Here is a 21,864-nt window from a genome sequence, read left to right on the forward strand (position 1 = left end):
AAAGAAATGTAGCTCTTGGTTCAGAAAGCATTCTTTTTTTAAATGGTGTAAATTCGTTCAGTAGTTCCTGAAATATTCATATTTTAAAAGATTATATATCTGGTGACCGCGGTGTATCAGAGAACCCTCCCAAGCATGAGCTTGATTCTGATTGGCTGCCAACACTGTAAACCAGGGGTCTCCAAACCGGTCCTGGAGGGCTGGATCCATGCCAGATTTTTAAAATAACTACATGTATCTCAATGGGGATATCCGAAAAATCTGGCATGGATCCGGCCCTCCAGGACCGGTTTGGAGACCCCTGCTGTAAACCAAAATGTTTTAGCAGCGGTCTTCTAACTCGGTTGAACAGAGTGACAAGAAAAAAGTTAAACATGAAGAAAAGAGGGCCAAAAAAAGCATTTCTCTAATAAAAAGAATTCACGGGCTACCGCACTGTTTTCTAAAAGCCCCCCGGTGGGCCAGGTCACCGGGCAATGCACAAATATTATGCAGGGCCCGTGGGGGCCCCCTTAGGCCCATGTACCACCACCTCCCGGGGGCATGATTAATAATGGGTGGGGGCACGCGGCCCCCAGTAGCCCCAGGCACCATCACCTCCCTGGGGCAATCCTGTGTTATGGACAAGGGGTGGCGCAGGCCCCCCAGGGACCACCACCCAACCGGGGCACTCCTTTATAACGGCGAGGGTCATCGTAGACCACCCAAGCCACGGGGACCGCCACCTCCCCAGGGCTTCAATTTAAATGAAAAAGTGTGGGGACTCCTGCCCCTCCCCACACTGCCCAGGGAAACACCACCTCCCCAGGGCACACTGAAATTATGGGTGAGTGGCCTCACTGGCCCCCAAAATCCCAGGGACCACCTCCTCACAGGGGCTTCAATTTAGTTAAAGAAGTGTGGGGGGCTCCTGTCCCTCTCCACACCACTACCCCCGGGGCACACTGAATGCAAATTCGGGGGTCTGTTGTGGACCCCTGGCACTGGGAACAACCACTGCCCTGGAGCTATGTATACTTTGTGAGAGGAAGACATGAATATGGTAGTCTGTGTTGAGGAGTGGTAACCTCAGGTGTAGTCTTCCTCATTCGATAGAAGCTAAACTATAAACTCAATGAGACACAAAAAAAAAGGAACCACTGGAGAGCAATTCTGGACCTAGTCAGAGGTATGAGCAGGGTCACTAGAATTATGCGACTGCTTGGCTGCACCAACTTTCAGCTATACATTTTTTGCAATTGCCACATAATCCCTCAACATAATCTGCAGATTTAAACAAAAAAAAACTTGTTTGTAGCTCAAACGGCTCTGACGATAACAAAAATGCATAGACAAGAGTTACAGCATGGTGGAAGTCCCTTTGCAAACATAGAATGGCCAGCTGTTACTTATTGATAAATGTGGGTATTACATTGGTACTAATGGTATCCAAACCACTCATGCTTCTTTCTGTGCCTTTCTTGCCTCTTTCTGGATTGGATTTCTGTTGCTTCTTTTTGCACCTTTCTTTCTTTTTCTGCACTTTATTTGACTCTTTCTGCTCTTCTTTTTCACTGTCTAAATCTATCTTGCCATTTCCTATACCTGTTGCCTCTTTCTGCACCACACTTGCTTCTTTCTGTATCCCTCTTGGCTCTTTCGGCACCCTTCTTCCCTCTTTCTGTGCCTCTCTTGTGTCAAGCCGCACCCCTGCTCCCTCTATCTGCACCTCTCCTGCCTGTTTCTGGACCTCTCATGCCTATTTCTACACATCTCTTGCCTCTTTCTACACCTCATTTGAATCTTTCTACACATCTCTTGCCTCTATCTGCACCCCGCATGCCTCATTCTGCACCTCTGTGGTTTTTTTTGCACTTCTCTTGGTTCTTTGTGTACTTCTGTTGCTTCTTTCTACACCATTATTACCTCTTTATGCATCCTTCTTCCCTCTTTGTGTAACTCTCTTGCCTCTTTCTACATCTCTCTTCCCTCTTTTTGCATCCCTCTTGCATCGTTGAGCACTTCTGTTCCTTCTTTCTGTACTTCTGTTTTCTATTTGTGCACCCCTTGTCTCTTTCTGAATCTTTGTTGGTTCTTTTGCACTGCTCTTGCTTTTTTCTGCACCTCTCTTAGAAATTTCTACACCCATCTTCCCTCTTACTGCACCTCTCTTGCTTCTGGTTGCATCTCTTTTCTCTCTTTCTGTTCCTCGTTTGCCTGTTTCTGCAACTCTCTTGCCTCTTTCTGCACTTCTCATGCCTCCTTCTGCACCTCTGTTGCTACTTTCTGCACTTCTCTTGCCTCTTTCAGCACCCATGTTGCTTCATTCTGCACTTCTCTTGCTTCTTTCTTCACCTGTCTCACTTCTTTCTGCACCCAGGTTGTCTCTTTCTGTACTTGTCTTTCCTCTTTATTTACCTCTCTTGCCTTTTTCTGCACTTCTCTTGCTTCTTTCTACACCTCAGCTGCTTTTATGCACTTCTCTTGCCTGTTTCTGCAGCTTGCTTGCCTCTTTGTGCACCTCTCTAACCTCTTTCTGTACCTCACTTACTTCTTTCTCTACCCCTTTTGCCTATTTCTTCACCCCCTTCACTCTTTCTGCACCTCTCTTGCCTCTTTCTGCATCCTGTTCCCTCTTTCTGCACCTTTCCTGCCTGTTTCTGCACCTCTCTTGCCTCTTTTGTACCTCTGTTGCTTCTTTCTGCACTTCTATTCCTTCTTTCTGTACTCCTCCTGCCTCTTTCTGTATCCCTCTTGCCTCTTTGTGTACCTCTCCAACCCCTTTCTGCTCCCATCTCAGCTCTTTCTGCAGCTCTGTTGATTCTTTCAGCACTGTTTTTGCTTTTTTCGGTACCTCTTTTGCAAATTTCTACATCCCTCTCGCCTTTTTCTGCACCCCTCTTCCCTGTTTCTCTTCCTCTCTTGCTTCTTTCTTCACTTCTCTTGCTTCTTTCTGCACCTTTGTTGCATATTTCCGCATCCATCTTGCCTCATCCTGCACCCCTCTTACTTCTTTGTGCACCTCTGTTGCCTCAGTCTGCACACCTGTTCCATCTTTCTGCATCCCTTTTGCATGTTTTCTGCAACTCTCTTGCCTCTTAATGCAGTTTGCTTACCTCCTTCTGTATTTCATTTGCCTCTTTCTGCACTTCTCTTGCTTCTTTCTGTACCTCTCTTGCTTCTATCTGTATCCTTCTTACCCTGTTCTGCACATCTCGTGCCTCTTTCTGTACCTCTCTTGCCTCTTTCGGCACATATCTTGGCTCTTTCTGCAGTGCTACTGTCTCTTTCTGCACAGTTCTTCCATCTTCCTGCCCCTCTTTTAATTCTTTCTGCACTTCTCTCACTTCTTTTCGCACCCCTCTACCCCCTTTCAAATTGCTAATCTTGGGGGACTTGAATTTTCATTTTGATGATCCCGCTAACACAGAGATGTTAGAACTCCGTAATAAGCTGGCTGTGCTCCAATTGACCCTTAAGTCTGAGTCGCCTACCCACTGCTATGGCCACTTGCTTGATCTGATTTTTTCTAACTGGGAGTCGTTGATAATTGACCTCCCTGTACCAGTGGTCTGGTCGGATCACTTTAAGATTTCCTTTCAGATAAAGGCACAGCTGGTTATGGTACGGGGCAAGGGAGATGGCAAGGATAAGCGTAGGAGATGGGCTGGCTTCTCCTTGGACAAATTTAACAATGTTTTTGGCCAGGGTGGGCCTCCGGTTGGGCTAGAGGTAGGGTCAGCGTGCGAGGTTCTTGACAGACGCATTATGCAGGCATTGGATAGCACAGCCCCCTGGTCAAGCAAAGGACCCCTGACACAAACTAAATCTGCACCGTGGTTCGGGCCCGAACTTATGAAGGAAAAAGCGGCCTGCAAGCACCTTGAGAGACGCTGGAGGAAATGCTTTTCTGTTGCTGATAGGAGGGACTACAAAACTAAGCTTAAGGGCTATCATGCCCTAATTAGGAAACATTGTACTTCCTATTACAGGGACAGAATTGAGAGAGCTGATAACTCAGTTAAAGAACTGTTCTCTGTTTTTCAAGAAATATCCTCCATATCTAGTATTACAGCTGCTGTGAAAGGGTCAGTGGAATCCTGTGATCGTGTAGCGCAGTTTTTTTTGGATAAGGGGGGAAAAATCTACTCCTCCTTTCCGGTGGAGGCCACAGTGGGACGCGGGACAGATGAGGCCCCTATAAAGTTTAAAGAGACTGAGAATCTGATTTCCTTTGGCATTACCCCTCAGGATCTCCTAGTTAAAATAGCGGCAACAATTAAATCGGGTCCCCTAATGACCCAGCTCCAGAAAAAATATTGGGAAAAAGCGTGGAGATCTTCCAACACCACATTCGCCATCTGCTAGAACTTTCCTTGGGATCAGGCATGGTTCCGAAAGCTTGGAAAGAGGCTGTGGTGCTCCCCCCTAAATAAAAATCTAACATCAGCGCAGAACAACTTAATAACTTGTGTCCTATTTCTCTTCTTCCCTATTTCGCTAAAATAGCGGAGAAAGTCGTCAATATACAACTGACAGACCATATTTAGACCTACAAACGGCTTCACCCCACCCAATCGGGCTTTCGAGCATCCTATTCTACTGAATCTGCCCTGCTTCTGTTGACTGAAACTATACGGAAGTTGGTGGATGAAGGTCAGACAGCAGCATTTATTCTTTTAGATTTAAGTGCTGCTTTTGACACTGTAGCACACCACACCTTGCTGCAGTGTCTATAAAATGGTGGTGTGGCAGGCAAAGCCCTGAAATGACTGGAGTCATTTCTACCTAATCGCAGTTTTCATGTAGCTCAGGGGCCATATCGGTCCAAAAACATCAGGCTGAAACAGTGGGTACCACAAGGGTCCAGTTTGAGCCCTACTCTTTTTAATATGTATGTGGCGCCTGTTGCAGAGATCCCTGAGAGATTTGGGGAGATTTGGGGTGCAAGTTGCGTCCTACGCTGACGACACTCAACACAATCAGATGAGTCAGCAGCCAGTAACTTTTCTGCTTGTTTGCAGGAAGTAGCTGCTTGGATGGCGGATAACTGTCTGAAATTAAACGGTAGTAAGACGGAGGTGCTGATTGTGGGGAAAGCACCCTCGGTGTGGACATCGGCGTGGTGGCCGCAGGTGTTGGTGCCTCAACCTACTCCCAGCGAACAAGTCAGAAACTTCTGGATCTGGTTAGATAATAAAATCTCCTTTGACTACCATTCAAGGCGAGTGGCAGACCTGTGTTTTGACATTCTGAGGAGTATGAGGGAGACACTTGACCTGCTGCCAACTACAGCCAGGAAAACCCTTGTCCATGCTCTCATTACATCTAGGCTGGACTACGGGAAATGCCCTGTATTTGGGAGCTAATAGCAGGTGCATCACTCGGCTCCAGCGCATACAGAATGCAGCGGCCTGCCTGGTCTTGATGCTGCCCAAAAGAGCATCATCCAAGAAAGCTCTAGAAACACTGCACTGGCTACCGATCATGGAACAGGTGCTGTTTAAAACCCTGCCAATCAGCCAACGCATCATTCAAGGGAAAGGCACTGCTTATCTTATCAATCTCTTGACTCCATACACCCCCACGCGTCAAATGAGATCGAGTGGTATGGGGCTGGTTAAGGCTCCCAAGATCAGAAGGACCAGGATGGGTGGGTGATCTTTCCGTGTTCAGGCAGCCCGATACTGGAATAGACTCCCAACTGGTCTGCGGCTGGAGACCTCGGAATTGGTGTTTCGCAAACAACTTAAAACATATCTCTTTCCTTCAGGGTAGAGGGGGTAGGGATGCCCCTCTGTTAGAACTGCAATAGAGGGACTTGCTACCTTTAACGCTTGCTAGCCATATTCAGAGTGCGGGGACACACTGGCCTTAGTGTAACCAGGCGCTTTAAAAAATGTCTTCTTCTTATTATTATTATTATTATTATCATATATATATATTTATATATTTTAATTTATTTATTTATGTATATATATATATATATATATATATATATATATATATATATATATATATATATATATATATATATATATATATATATATATATATATATATATATATTCACTGAAAAAAACATAGGTTTCACACCAGTTATAGTTAGGAATTAGCATTTAAAAAACCTATTAAATTCAATGAAAAAACCATAGGTTTCACACCAGTTATAGTTACCTGGAAATTTTACTGACATAAAACCATTGAAATTCCACGTTATAGTTAGTTGGACTCACTATAACTTGCACGTGTAATGCACTGCTGATGGCATCACATATTACATCAATCATGACATGGTCGATGCGCTTACGCAACGCGCCCCTGAGCGCGCCCCGAGATGCGCCCTGGGGCGCGTAGCTTAAGCGTGTCGGGTCATGTGACCTGAAAATAACACTTTTGATTGGTTCACAACAGTTTTGTTTTCCAAATGATGAAAGACCCCACCTTTTTTCCTCATTTTCACTTTGTTGTTTGAGTGAAGAAGATTGTGCAAAATAGCTTCAGTAGTAGCTGCTGCAGGTGCATCTGGACCACCACCACCACCACCACAAAGACCACCACAAGACCACATTGGTGGTCATGAAGAAGAGGAGGACGAAGAGGAGCAGGAGGAGAGGCAATATCTGCCTGAGGACACTCCCCCATACAAACCCAAAGAACATTTTATTTGGGAGTTTTTCAAAATGCCAAGGGGTGCCAAAAAAGTTAATGCAGCAAAGGTCACTTGCCTCATCTGTGACCAAGAACTATCAAGAGGGAACCCAAACAGGAAATATTCATTTGGGAACCACACGATGATAAGGCACATGCAGAGGAAGCACCCAAACAATTATTCAAGAGCTGAAGTCAGGCAACTGAGCAAGAACCCTCCCCATCCTTCAACTTCAGGCACCTCCAATCAACCCACTCCATCAGGTGCAGAGGCTAGGGAGATGGTCCCTAATGTTCAAACAACATTTTCCAAATTTAAATTTGTTTGCATATATTGCAACAAAACTATATCTAATGGTGAGCAGAGCATCACTTTACTTAATCAAGCTGCAGACAACCATCACTGCAGCAAGCAACCTGCATTGTTTTCTATTTTTTTGCTCCAGTTGAGCTGTTTGCAATTCCCTGTCTTTTCTTTCACCCTGGAAAAACTACAAAAAAATATAAAATTGTTCTGAAAATCCCCCCCCAAAAAAAGTTCCAAAAATCAAAAAAAATATATAAAACAACAAAAAGAAAAAAAAACAGTTCTTTTCAGAACTACCTCCCATTTATATAAAATGACTTACATTTTTAAACTCTGCCATTCTCTTCTTTCCCTGTTGCGCTCCCCGGTGCGCTCCCTGCGGAAATCGAAAAAAAAAAATGTTTTGCCCAGCGGGACCCTTTTATACCTCCCCATCAAACCTAGGGGGTCAGGGGGGTCTACCCTGCCCCTTATGGTCATTTCCCCTTTTGTTTTGGCCACCTCTTGTGTCTCGATCCTACCGAGACACAAGATGACGGCCACTCCGGACTGTTTCGAATGTTTACAGACACCCAAGAACCAATCAGCTTTCTGCGCGCAAGTCGCGTGTGGCGCCCGGAGCGCTCCCTGGAGCGCGTACCGGGGCGCGCTTACAGATATATATATTTTTTTTACCTAAATTACTCAAAATCCACTGGAGCACATATCTTGAGACATAGCAAAGGCACATCGGGCTACCAGTCCCTACAATTTTGCCAAATTTGGTGTAAATCCATTCAGCCGTTCGGGCTAAAAGTGAGTTCGACCGCCCTATGGAAATTAACATAGGGAAAACGCGTTTTGGGACCCCCTTTTATCTCGGCCCCCGCTTGATGCATCCCCCCTAAACTTTCAGGGAAGCACCGGAGCTCGATGAGGCCATTTTGAGAAAATTTTCAGGCAGATTCGTCAACCGGCGCTAAAGTTATTCCAAATAGAATTTTGAGATTTACCATTGAAACTAACTATAACTACCTACTGGCAACCGCCAGTAGTTAATATATATATATATATATATATATATATATATATATATATATATATATATATATATATATGCTGGAAACATCCACTTGAAATCGGACAGACGAACGCGGACCCAAAAGTTCTTTGTGCAGAAAATCGCTGCCATAATGCGTTTCAGCCCCACCTGGGCCTTGATCACATATAAATATATATATATATACATATCCAAACATTAAAAACACTCCTTCCGGGAACCAGTGACCTTTGAGAGGTGGCGTGTGAGCTGTCGGAGCAATCAGCAGTCATCCACAAACAAACCCACAATGCATTCCTTCTCAGGAACCACAATCCAGGATATAGGATACAGTAGATCTATTCTATCATAAATCCAACATGCCGCGTTTTGGCCATTTATTGGCGTGTGATCAAGGCCGATTGATGGCTGAAAGGATGTTGTGCTCAGACTATATTTGTATATGTGTAGGCAACTGTCACAATTCCTGGCCGTGCAGAAAGTGCAGACATTACAAGGCCGGCAGACTGAGAGATTAAGAATGACAAGTCCCTTTCTATATGCATTTTTACACGTGTTATGCATCAAAAGATTCTATTACTATATAACAGTGGTACATATCTATTTGAATGTTTCTTTAAGTATGTGCTAATAGGAAAAGATATAGCTCCATGTAAGCATGCTTTCAGTGATATGGTGACACTCTCAACTGTGATATGAAAAGGGTTTCTGCTTTGCATTTAGATAGGGTCAACACTGTTAGTAGTTGCAGAGTAGTGAAGAATGAAAAGACAGATGAGGTGAAATACATGGTCGTAAAAGTATTCTTGATTATGGTACTTCATATGAGTGTTTGGGAAGGTATTTCTGAAGTGCGCTGTATATATTTAAGTGTTTTCATGAAATGAGGAATGCAGTCTCTTATGTTGAAAGGTCTGCATGGTGTTTCGCGTAAGGTACAGGGTTGAATTAATATTGAAAATCGGCACGGTCAAAGTAAGAGAAATAGGGATGTTTGTAGACTGTGCCTTGTTGGAAAATACAGTTGGGGGGTGTTTCTTTGCAAGAGATATGTGTTATGAATGTGTGTGAGATAAAAAAGAAATGGAAATGTTCAAAGCATATTTTTTGTACGAATTTGTTCACATTGGTGAAGTACATGCGAATATAAATGTGGGGCATTGTCAGGGTTTTTCCCTGTGCTGAATCTGCGTATATTAGAGGGCCGGCAGATCAAGAGTTTGGGAATGACATGTCCTCCCCTCACCCTCCTCCTTTCTCCCACTCTCTAATGGTTTGTCTCCCATCATTTGTAAAAGGAACGTAAGAGAGGCCCATGTACCTTGAAAAATAGCACTTAGATCTTCACTGGCTTGTTGGTGGGATCTGTACAGTGCAAAGAATGTTGCAATCGGTTTCAGTGGTATACGGGGTGCAGTGTGTGATGTTGCAGGGGTTACATGTTCTTGTGTCTAAGGTACAGGGATGAATTGGTGACAAAAATTGGCTGGGTTAATGTACAAGAAATGTCCTTCTGCAGATTAAACTTGTGGAAAAATAGTGGGGGGCGCTTTAACGCGGATATGCTTTATTAACTTCAGTGAGATGAAAAAAAATGAAATGTTGTTTGCATAATTGGTGCATTGGTTTGTGTAGATTTGTGAAGCACACGTTAATATAAGTTAAGGTATTGTCAAGCTTCCTGCTCATGCTGAACCTGCGTACATCACAGGGGCGGCAGATCAAGAGACTGGGAATGACACGTTCCTCGAGCCCATCCTTTTCCTTTCGCTCTCTAATGGTTTTTCTCCCATTGTTTGTAAGAGGAAGGTAACAGAGGCCCATCTGCATTGATCATCCCTGGGCTGCTTGGGGGCATCTGATGTGCAGGGATATAGTCAGAATTGATTTCTGTGCTATATAAAAAAGCCGCACACAGGGGCCTATTATCAAGGAAGAGGCGGAGACAGGCATTAGCCTTCTTGGTTTAACAAGGCTGCACCATATTAACAAGGATATGGTGCAGCCTTGCGTTTCCCAACTTAGCACGAAAGCTGGCACCCTTGCCCCAGAGTACAAAGATGTCTGCGAGCAGGGAGGTTTGTTTATATACAGGAAGGTGTCCCTTCCTGCTCTTAAACAAACCTAAAATGCCAGTTTGTAATTTATGTGCATGACAAAACATGTAAGTTACAAAACGAAATTTTGAAAAAGGTTTGTTTATGTACAGGAAGCATGCTTTTTGAGTGTGTGCTGCACATGGAAAAAGCAAACACAAGGAGAAATAAAGCATTTCTCCTCGTTTTGCCTAATTAGGACCAGGGTTTTCCTGGCATTCATATTTGCACTGGCTCCTATTAACACTGCCCTTGGTAATAGGAGGCATCAAGTTGTGGTGGAACGCCCACCACAACACCCACTGCACGCCCCTTTCATGCTAACCACAGCGTGAAAGGGGGGCTTATCAACAAGGTAGCGTTAAGCCATGTTAAGTGTCTTAACGAGCCTTGTTAATAAGGCAAGGCCCCTACCGCCATCACAATGTTAAGGAAAGTGACGTTGTGGTGGCGATATGGGCTTGTTAATATGCCCCACAGTTGCATCTTACATATCGCCCCAATTTACATTGTTTGACGATTGGTGTCACCATTTATTTTGCTGAGCTATGTCTATGCTTGAACATAGATTTTCACACGAGTTATATAATGGAAGATGAGATAGCTATACAACTAGGCATAAATGTAGTTGAATGCTTCTTTTAAGTATGATGCCACTGCGAAAAGTCACAGGAGATGTATGCATTATTTCAGTGATATAGTTAGACTGTCAACTGTAAACTGGGAAGGGTTTCTGTTTGCATTTGGTAAGGCCCAAGATTGCTAGTAGTTTTTGGGTAGTGAACATGGAACAGGCAAATTACATTAAAAAACAAGGTGGGAAATGAATTACCTGTCAGTATTGAATTTGTAACATATGACACAGACATGAAACAATTAAAAATATTTATTTAAAGTACATGGTGGAATGTTCAGTATATGTGCCACAACAAAAAAGAAACTGTATGATAGATTAATAACCAGTATAGCAGTATAGTAGTGAATCGATATCTGTTAAAGTGAGATGTAATCAGAAAAAGAGAATAATGAAAAGACCATCTTGAGTTACGTTTCTCTCCCAGCTAAAAAGAAGTGTTATCATAAAATAGAACATTTCAGAGGTTTGTCTGCAGACTACATAACTTTTTAATATAGACAGTAAAGTCACCGACGGCCAAGTCGTCCATTTCGTTGACTAGCTGTGTTAAAACGAGAAAAAAAGAGCGGAAACTTAAAAAGATCGTAACCAAGTCTGTAAAGGGAAATTTGTAAAGAAAGTCAATGTCTGAAAATCCAAAAAGGAAGGAAAAGCAAAAAGAGAAATAGAAAAAAAACAGTGTTCTTGAAGTGTAGAAATAAGAGCTTGTCAAATTGGGTTACCATGCACACTTATGGAGATTTGTTGAAGCCTAAGAACTTAGAACTAACTGTGATATGCAATCAGTTCCAAAAGGTCATCAGCACCTCTCCAAGCAGAGAGTGTCGCCATCCAATTCAGCAAGTCAAAAGAACAGACATGGTCATTGTAATCTTCTGCAAGCAGGACCGTGTCAGGGCAACTTGCATGCTATTAGATGATAGCATGCTGGAAGAGGCTCTGCGTACGAGCGCATGTACTCCATCTTCCCCTTATTGCATTATTAAATGCATCCATTAAGCGTGTGTCTCCGGAACAGTCTTGCTCATGAGCCAGCAATAGACGCAGCAACAGTTTATAATCCAGGGGATCGCGTGAAGTAGTAGAGAGGCAGACATGCAGCTCGCATTCAAAGGTACACCCAGGACAGTGGAAGACAGGTTGCACGCAGGTGAAGACACATAGCCAAATATCGCCAATGGCAACCATTCAAAAAGTTGTAGCATTAATTCACAGTATAGCTGTATTTATCGTTGATGCGGTTGAAGCAGAAGGATGGACAGCCATTTCCTAGTAGGAGCTAAAGAACGACTACTGCAGGAACAAGGAAGGAGCACCAAGGAACCCCGCCAAATGCACTTGCAAATTTAGAATGACTGAAATCTGGTATTATTATAAAAATAGTCTGAAAATAGATAACAAGGTGGGGGTTGGGTAGTTTAGAAAAATGTGGTAGGCTTTGAGTTTTAGAGTGATTAAATATTTGGTGTATACATTGTGCAAAATGTAGTGGGAGATTTCCATAGAAGACTGAGCCAATGTCAGTTGCGAGTTTAGCCACTTGCTGTTTGAAGGTCTCACAAGGGTATGTGAGAGCTGTTTATTGTTGAAACAGTAGCGTTTTCTGTTAGTGCTCGCTATTAATGTATGTTTTTAAAGTAGGAATGGAAGTTCGGACCAAACTATCTTCAAGCACATGTGGGGGAGGACAAAAGACAGTGGTGGAACACGTTACACATTGTGAAAGAGTTGCACTGTACGGAATTGATTTTATGTCAGAGCATTTGCAATTATTTGGAATAAGATAATTGCTTTTGAAAGCACACTGGAGTTTGTTTAAAAAACAGAGAAGAAACAGGAAGCACTTACAGGCTTACAGCAGTAGGTGCCCAAGTTGAAGTTGATTTCTTTGTAATAACCCTTTTGTAAAAGGTTACAAAAAATTTCCTTCAACTTTTGCACCTGCTGCTGTAACCCTGTAAGTGCTTGGCTGAAAATTCGTCCCCGCTGATTCACGGATTTTACCGCGATTTCGTGAGATTCGCGGATCGCGAAATCGCGCAAAATCCGCAAATACCGTGAGCGGAACGAAGTTTCAGCCCATGCTTAGGAATCGCAAGGCTGAACCATATTGTTGTTAATATGGTGCAGTCTCGTGTTTCTGAAGTGGCAGAGAGAGATGTTAAGCCAAGAAGGCTAACGGCTCTCTCCTCCAAATGCCCCTATGTATGCAGAGATTACTTTTTTGAAGTACTATCTATGAACTTATCTATTCAGTGATTTACAATGGAAGCATTTCTCCATTTATACTGGCTATATACTGTGACTCATAGAAACTGTGAGGCAGTATGTTATGACGGCCACTAACCTGTATTCCAGATTGTTCAGTCCAGGGGCTGACAGACCCCCAACCCCCCTGAGGTGAAACAGGGTCACAGTAGTAAATAATACATATTCACACAATATCAGCCCAGGGGAGAAAGAGAATAGGGACGAGAAGAGAGAAAAAGAGAAATGACGAAACGTCACGTCATCAAGAGTCTTAATGCGTCAATGTTTCTCTTCTATGGGACTCAAGAATGAAGAGTTTCTCAAGGTATTCACTAAGGTATTACATATGCAGAGATTATATTTATAAAGTACTATCTATGAATGTATCCATTCAGTGATTTACAATGAAAGCCTTTCTCCAATTATTCTAGCAATACACTGTGACTCATAGAAACTGAAAGGCAGTATGTTATGACAGCCACTAATCTGTGTTCCTGATTGTTCAGTCCTGGCACCAACAGGCCCCTAACCTGTCTGAGGTGAAACAAAATGAAAGTAGTAGAATATACACGGCCACAATATATCATCCCAGGAGAGAATAGTGACGAGAAGAGAGAAAAAGAAAAATGAAGAAATGTCATCAAGCATCTCACTGCGTCAACGTTTCTTTTCTCAGGGACTCAGGAATGTAGGGTTTCGCAAGCGAAACTGTCTTCCGAATTCTGTCTCCTTGTGAACAGGAGTTGGTGATGTTAGATGTAAAAGCAAATAAACAAACAATGTAACAACTGAATATCAAACACACATTGAACTTTTCAGCATCTTTTATTCAAATACCTAAAGTTTCAATATCTTGATAAGTCTCGATATCCAGATATAATAAAACTTTTTCTAAGTATTATTCTTTCAAGAAAAGCCTTTAGTTACTTGTTTCCTAGAACACAAGAAGTAATTACAATGGTTAATTCCACCATTCGCTAAATCGTCACACATTAAACAGATCTACTAATCCTTAATCCAACAATTTATGAGTCTGTAATCTCTTTTGTTGTCGCAAAAGAAGAAACACATACTGGAGAAGGGAAGGTGGATCGAGGACTGGAGACAGGTAAATGTCTCGCAAAAATGAAACTAAGCGATTCACAAAGGGCTGGGTGTGGTTTATATAGTCTTTGATTACCAAGTAGTCCATGGAAGCAATTTGCTGCCCCACGCATCTAGATATCACGTTTTTTGGGTAACATGTGCTCACATTTTGACTGTTTAATATGTGCACATGTTGGGAACGGTTGAAAACTGTTAACCTCTGAAGCTTCTCATTTGCATCCACACATGTGTTAACTGTTTGACATGTGCAAACGTTGGCAGAGGATGAAAACTGTTAACCGCCAAACCGTCTAATTTGAATCCTTGTGACTGAAAACGCCTAACACCTGCTATGATTCTGAATACAAGACATATGAATAAACTATGGTTCAAAATACAAGAAATAGAAATAAATATAGGAAACATTTAACACCACCATGCTTCAATATCTTGTTCAATGCAAACTAAGTTTTAATCATGGCTGAATTAAGAGTCATGACACAGTACAGTTACAGTAATTTTTTCAGTACAGGAGTATGCATGTATGTTTCAGGGACATTAAAGTTAGAAATTAGCATTTAAAGATCCTTTAAAAATTCACTGAAAAAACCCATAGGTTTCAGGGACGTTATTGGTAGAAATTAACCTTTAAAATACCTTAGATATTCATTGAAAAAACATAGGTTTCAGGGACGTTATAGTTAGTTGGACATTTCAGTCATACAAAACCATGACTGGATGATGTCATCAGTGATGTATCAGTGATGTCATTTGAGATGTCATCAGTGATGTCATGAGTGATGCCACTGACCATGTCATGAATGATGTAATACGTGACGTCATTAACCCCAACTATAACGGGGGAATTTCAATGGTTTTGTATGAGTGAAATGTCCAGCTAACTATAACATGTGTGAAACCTATGGTTTTTTTCAGTGAACTTCTTAGGTTTTTTAAATGCTAATTCCTAACTATAACATGGCTGAAACCTATGGATTTTTCAGTGAATTTCTAAGGTTTTGTAAATGCTAATTCCTAACTATAACGTGGATGAAACCTATGGTTTTTTCAGTGAATTTCAAAGGTTTTGTAAATGATAATTTTTAAATGTATTAATTGTTATATTTTTTTATACTGATTTACTACATTGTTTTAAACTATTTATTTTTAGATATTTTATTTTTTAAATTACATTACATATTCTTAATAAAAAATGAAAAAAAATGTTTTTAAAAATATTACAATCGTAATATGTATATATATATATATATATATATTTTTTAATCACCAAAATAATCCCGTTACCAAGGGCACACTTTGCACAGCTGGTGCGAGTTTAAGGGATGGGCTTTCCCTGTGATTAATTCACCACCAAAAGGAATTATACTCGCACTCCACCAGGATGTCGATTTATAGCAGGTTTATTTTAACAGTGTACCATTACAGCACACAGCCTTTCGATCTTACGATCTTGTTCACGGTTACAAACCGTGAACAAGATCGTAAAATCAAAACGCGTAGGTTAAAGGCTGTGTGCTGTAATGGTACACTGTTAAAATAAACCTGCTATAAATTGACTTCCTGGTGGAGTGCGAGTATAATTCCTTTTGGTGGGGAATATATATATATATATATATCTATGACCGTTTTTCCCTCTTCTGTGAAGATCGTGGGCTAACAGTAAATACCTCGAAAACAAAGTTAATGGTTTTATCCACACACAGAACGGTTAGGAAGGCTCATCTCACACTGTATGGGTCCCCTTTAGAGGTTGTGAGTGAATTTGACTACCTTGGGGTAAGGTTGTCCAACAATATGAGCTGGGATTTCCATATATCAAAGATGGTATTAAATCTCAAAAGAACCAGCGCCTTTCCATTAGCAGACCGGTGGCCCCTGCGTTGGCAGTCTACGATGGGAAGGTTTTAGCTTCAGCAGTCTACTGCTCCGAACTATGGGGTGCCGAAAACACCAAGGCCCTGGCTACTGCGGAGAACAAGTTCATTAGGGACTTAGTCTCACTCCCAGTTTCAACCCCTTTGACACCACTATTTTTTGATATGGGTAAAAAAACAATCACAGATAAAGTCCAACTATGACCGCTGTTATACTGGGTGTGCCTTAGAAGGACACAAGAACTAGCACAATTGAGTGTTGGACGAGTTTATTTCCCTAAATGTAACAAACAAAATAAAGTTGCTAAACAACCTCAAAACACTGGTAATATCCATAGGTTTGGGAAAGTCCTGGGTCTCTGCCCCCCCCCCGCCAAAACAAGTTGTCAAAAAACTTTATTGGGATTGGGTTGAGGCTAAGGTTAACTCTAACTCAAACCAGGGAACCCTGACGTCCAACTTTTTGGATCATAAACCTTCAAGGAAGCTAGAACCATTCCTGGATTTTATCCAATTACCCAGAGATAGGACTTTGTTTTTGAAATTACGATATGGTACCCTGCCCCTTAAAAAATTCATGGAAGGGTGGAAGGCCAAGGGAGGGCATGACTTAAACTTCCCTGGCTGCCCATGTCCAGAGGAAACCCTTGGCCACTTTTTGTATGCATGTACAGCCTATAAGCATGTTAGAGCTAAATGGTTGAAACCAGTATGCAGGGAATTGGGAGTGAAGGATCACAGATCAGCCCTGCGTATTATTTCAACCAACACTGTCTCCATGTTTATTATTTGTGGGGTCGCCAAATATCTAGCGGGTGCCTGGCTAATTCGCTCAAGGTTGTTGGGCAATGTATAACTCTCTTTTTAGAAAGAATGTATTGTTTTTAACTTTGTTTTTACCCTTGCTGTTCTGGATGGAATTGTAGTACTATTGGATGGATTGTTTTACGTATTTTTTTTTTTAAATGTTTGTACTTTCATGATATATATCTATCGAATAAAGTATTACAACAACTATTATAAAGAGAGAACTGTGTCCTTTGAGCCAGGTAAACTCGAAAAGTACAGCACCAATCCAAACACCCAAGACATCTTTGAAAACCTCAGGGCAAGCAGAAGGACATAGGCTATATAAAAAGAAAAAATATACGTTCTTTAAAAAATTTAGGAATAAAAAAAAGTAGTCCCTTGCAAGTAGCGCCGGCCGCGACGTGCGTGATGACATCGGGAGCGCGGGGAGAAGGGGCGTTCAGGAGCAAGAGGAAGAGCGGCAGACATGAGCGCGGGGAGGAGCTGCGGACAGGCGAGGAGGAGCGGCGAGCGGCGGACAAGCGGTGAGGAGCGGGGAGTAGCGGAGGAGCAGTGGAGCAGTAAACTCAGCAGCGTTGTGAGGAGCGGCGGCTGAGGTAAGTGAAGCAGCCGCGGTTGCGCACTGAGGGACGGGCGGGGGCCATGAGTGCTTGCAAGTCTTTTACTCAAAGTCGGGACGTCGGGAGAAGCAGCGGACACGAGCATGGGCAGAAGCGGCCAGGACCAACAAAACCGGAGCAAGGAAACACTGTAAGTACGGTCTGCTGCACATTTCCTGCTGCAATCCTGCCCCCAGCCCCCTTCTAGTATATATATATATATTTTTTTATTATAGTTATATATATTTTCTATAGCAGGCAATGGATATCCTATGGAAGGAAATTCAAGTTACTGGTAAGTACGGTTAAAATTACTTTTCAGATCAGTACTTGGCTGAAAGGTGCAGCACTGAGGTCTCTCCTGATGACAGGTGAATAAATCAGAATTCGTAGTTCGGCTGATTTTAGAGGAATATTTTAAAGTTCCAAAACTCCACACTTAGAAGAAATTCCAAGTGAAACCAGTCAATGTTAGCCCATGGAAGAAAATTCAAGTTACTGTAAGTACGGTTAGAATTACTTTTCAGGATCAGAACTGGGCTATTTGGCCCTCAGGGACCATCAGTATTGAAAGAAAATTAATTCCCTAACTTAAAACACGCCACAGGGGCGCATTTGCACAGTGTTCAAGGACAGGGGCGTGGCCTGAGGTAAAATGTCTGCAAACACGACCTGTGGAGCATTTTAAGTTGGGGAATTAGTTCCTCCTCAATCCTGAGGGTCCCTGGGGGTCAACTAGCCCACAAGGTACCTCCAGTATGTGCCAGGGGGCTTTGTTTCAGAGAGTTGTTCAGAGGTCACGCACCTTTTCACATCACTCTGCAATGCAGCTCCGTGGAGCTTACTGGAGGTACCTGGTATGCTAATTGGCCCCAAGGGACCCTCAGGATTGACAAGGAATTAAGTCCCCAACTTAAACCGCACCACAGGGCATATTTGCACACAGGTGAACTCAGGCCCGCCCCCTACCTTCACCACTGCACAAATGAGCCCCGTGGCATGTTTTAGGTTGGGGGATTGACTCCCCTTAAATCCTGAGGGTGCCTGGGGCGCAACTAGCCCACCAGCTACCTCTAGTAAGCGCCACAGAGCTGCGTTGCAGAGTTGTGTAAAAAAGGGCGTGGCCTCAGAACACCACTCTGCAATGCAGTCCCCTGGCACATACTGGAGGTTTCTGGTGGACTAGTTGGACCCCAGGGACCCCCAGTATTCAAGGGGAATTTGTTCCCCCTCTGCAAACGCACCAGGGGGCTCGTTTTCAGAGTGCTGCATGAAGGGCGCGGGCCTCCGGCGCAATGCCGGTGTTTTTTCCTTTTTTTTTAAAGAAGGGTGCTTTGTAGCCCCCTTCTTTTTCTATTTGTTTTGCCCTGGGGACCCCATTCCCCAGGGCTTGCCCCCTAATTTTTCTTTTTTTTTTAAATGTGGAGGGGGGCTGCGTGGCCCCACTTCTGGTCCTGGGGTCCCTAGCCGGCCTGCCTTTTTTTAAAATGTATTAATTTTATTAACTATTTGGGAGGGGGCCGCGTGGCCCCCTCCCGGGCCACTTCTAGCCTCGGGGACCCCATCCCCCAAAGCTGGCCCTCTTTGTTGGGGTCCTCGGGAGCCAGCATTGCTTTTCTACATGGGGAGCAGCTTCCTATTTGCTTGCAACTTGCAGTTTCCTTTAGTAGGGCGGGAGCCTTGCAGCTCCAGCCCTTCCATAGCAAACTACAGTGTCCGGGGTAGGCACCCAGGGATACTGTAGGAGCCAGCCCTGGGAGGTTGGTTCCCAGGGCCACCACTAGGTTCCAGGAGAGAGGCCGCACGGCCCCCCTCTCAACATCTAAAAGCCCCGGGGTGTGGTGGTCCCCGGGGCTGAGGGGTCTGTCACGGACCCCCCAATTTAAAAATGTTGTACCCCGGGGAGGTAGCGGTCCCCGGGGAAAGTCGGGGGTCTTGAGATTTTATTTTTTTATTTTTAAAGAAGCCCCAGGGGGTGGCAGTCCCCGGGGCTGCGGGGGGCCGTGAGTCCCTTGCATACATAATGTTAAAGCCCCGGGGGTGGCGGTCCACGAGGCTGGGGGCGCCTTTCTGGGCCACCCATTATTGTAATAAAAAAGAAGCCCCATGGGGTGGCAGTCCCCGGGGCTGCAGGGGGGCGTGAGCCCTCCCGCATACATAACAATAAAGCCCCAGGGGTGGCGGTCCCCAGGGCTGGGGGGCTCCTCTGGGTCGCACATTTTAATTATACACATTGTCCCCGGGATTTGGCCCCCGGGGGCTAATTACAAATTTATCAGGATTTGTTTTTTTTTCACGAGATACGCGTATCCCGTGATTCCCATTTTCCGTGATTTAAAAAAAAAAAGTTGGGGCCTTGTGGTTCCTTGTGGGACCCCCTGAGCAGGCCAAGGCTCAGGGTGTTTCTACCCTGCCCCCTTTGCGTCTTTTGAACACTTGTTTTTCAGTTTTTTTGTGCCTTGATTCTACCGAGACACAAGAGGCTGCCAACACTTCCTGGTTTGGAGGTTTGGAGTTTTGACAGACAGTTGACGGCCAATTAGCATGCAGCTCATGCAATTTTCCATAGGGACCTTTAGCCAGGGCTACAGCCCGAACAACTGAACGGAATTACACAAAATTTGGCAGAGAGGTATAGTTCTATTGCAGATTGTGCTTTTTGTTAAATGGTGTAAATCCGTTCAGTAGTTTCTGGTAAAAATTGCAAGTAAAATCATAGCGATATCTAGAGACGGAGTTCAGTACGCATACTGAAATCTGTTCAATTACGAGCCCGAGCTGCATGATGATTGGCTGTGAACTGTCTGCCAACACTCAAAACCAGGTAGTTTTGGCGGCCATCTTGTGCCTTGCTAGAACCGAGGCACAAGAAAACAGTAAAACAAAGTTGAGAAATAAGGGAAGGGGGTAGGGTAGAGACATTCTGACCCTCTAGGCTTGCTCAGGGGGTCGTACATGGATGTTTAGACTCTATTTTGTATTATTTTTTTTTAAAGAAAAACCGCGGCTTACGCGTTTGGAAATACGTACAATTATGAGCAGGAGCTGCATGCTGATTAGCTGTCAATACTCCAAACCAGGAAGTGTTGGCAGCCATGTTGTTTGTCGGGAGAGCAGAGTCACAAGAAAACAGTAAAAACAAGTTGAGAAATAAGGAAACGGGGCAGGGTAGAAACATTCAGAGCCTATAGTCTTGGTCAGGGGGTGGTACATGGATCTTTAGGCTCAATTTTTATTTAAAAAAAAAAAATGGCGGGGTACTCGTGTAATACTTGTACGAGGTGGAAAAGGTAAAAAAAAGTAGAAGTCAGTTTTATTCATTAGGTCCCGGGGGGGGGGAAATTACAGGGGCAATTTTTCTACATAATGGGGGCTTGTAAGGTGCCCCGAGCACTGGGGAACGGCACTCCTCTGTTTTTATTTTGAAGTATGCGGGGGGGTTACGGTCCTACTCCCCACAGTCTCGGTAAGCGGCACCCCTCGGGTTTTAAAAAAAAAATACGTTTTGAGCTCTCTCTCTCTCTCCCCGTACACGTCGAGGGGAACGTCACATTTCTGGGGCAGTGATATGTAAAATGACCTTCCAGCTCCCGGTACCTGCATTGTCTGGAGTTTTTTATTAATGTTGGGAGGGTGGGCTTGATAATACGTCCTTGTAAATAACCATAGAAGCCTATGTTCTGGTGTTAACATGGGCTTCTATGGGAAATAACAAGGCCGTATTATGAAGCTCATTATCGCCGTTTTATCGGCAGTTTCCTGCCAATAAAACGGCGATCATTTTAACACCGGTCCTTGATAATATGCAACTAAGTTTACTGGTCAAAAAAAGAGCAATGGGCCATATTATCAACAAAAGGCGATACATTATCGTCTCTTTTATTGGCAGGAAACTGCCGATAAAGCGGCGATAATGGGCTTGATAATATGTCCTTGTGAATCACCATAGCAGCCCAGGTTAACATCAGAACTTGGGCTGTTATGGGAATTTACAAGGGTCTATGGTTTTTCATTAATGTTGGGAGGGTGGGCTTGATAATACGTCCTTGTTAATTGCCATAGAAACCTTTTGTTGGAATTCTAGAAGTACGACATGACTCTGAAGATAGATTAAGTTGTAGTTTATTGACCATCCACTCTCCTCACTGGAGAGCACACCAACATTCCACAGAGAGCTTCAGAGTGGGGGAAACCAACAGGGATGGAAAGGTAGGGGTGGACAGAACATAACAAATGACTGACTGCAACACATCTCCCTTACTTATAAAGAAGACCATGGGAATAAGGAAATGGACAACCGGGGTGGCAATAGGGGCCTAGAGAAAAACTGCCGGAAGGGCAGCAGCAGAATTTTACACAGCAAGAGAACATTACATATGTGCATTTACAATGTTGTCAAAACTCCACCATTGACCATTTTCAAGCTGGACCACATTCTTAAGCACTTTAACAATCTTACTTGGAGAATGATATCTGATGAGAGTGGTCCCTACCTTGTTGTTCCTTCTAGCTTTT

Source organism: Lissotriton vulgaris, chromosome 9 (assembly GCF_964263255.1).
Source record: "Lissotriton vulgaris chromosome 9, aLisVul1.2, whole genome shotgun sequence".
Lineage (NCBI taxonomy): Eukaryota > Metazoa > Chordata > Amphibia > Caudata > Salamandridae > Lissotriton > Lissotriton vulgaris.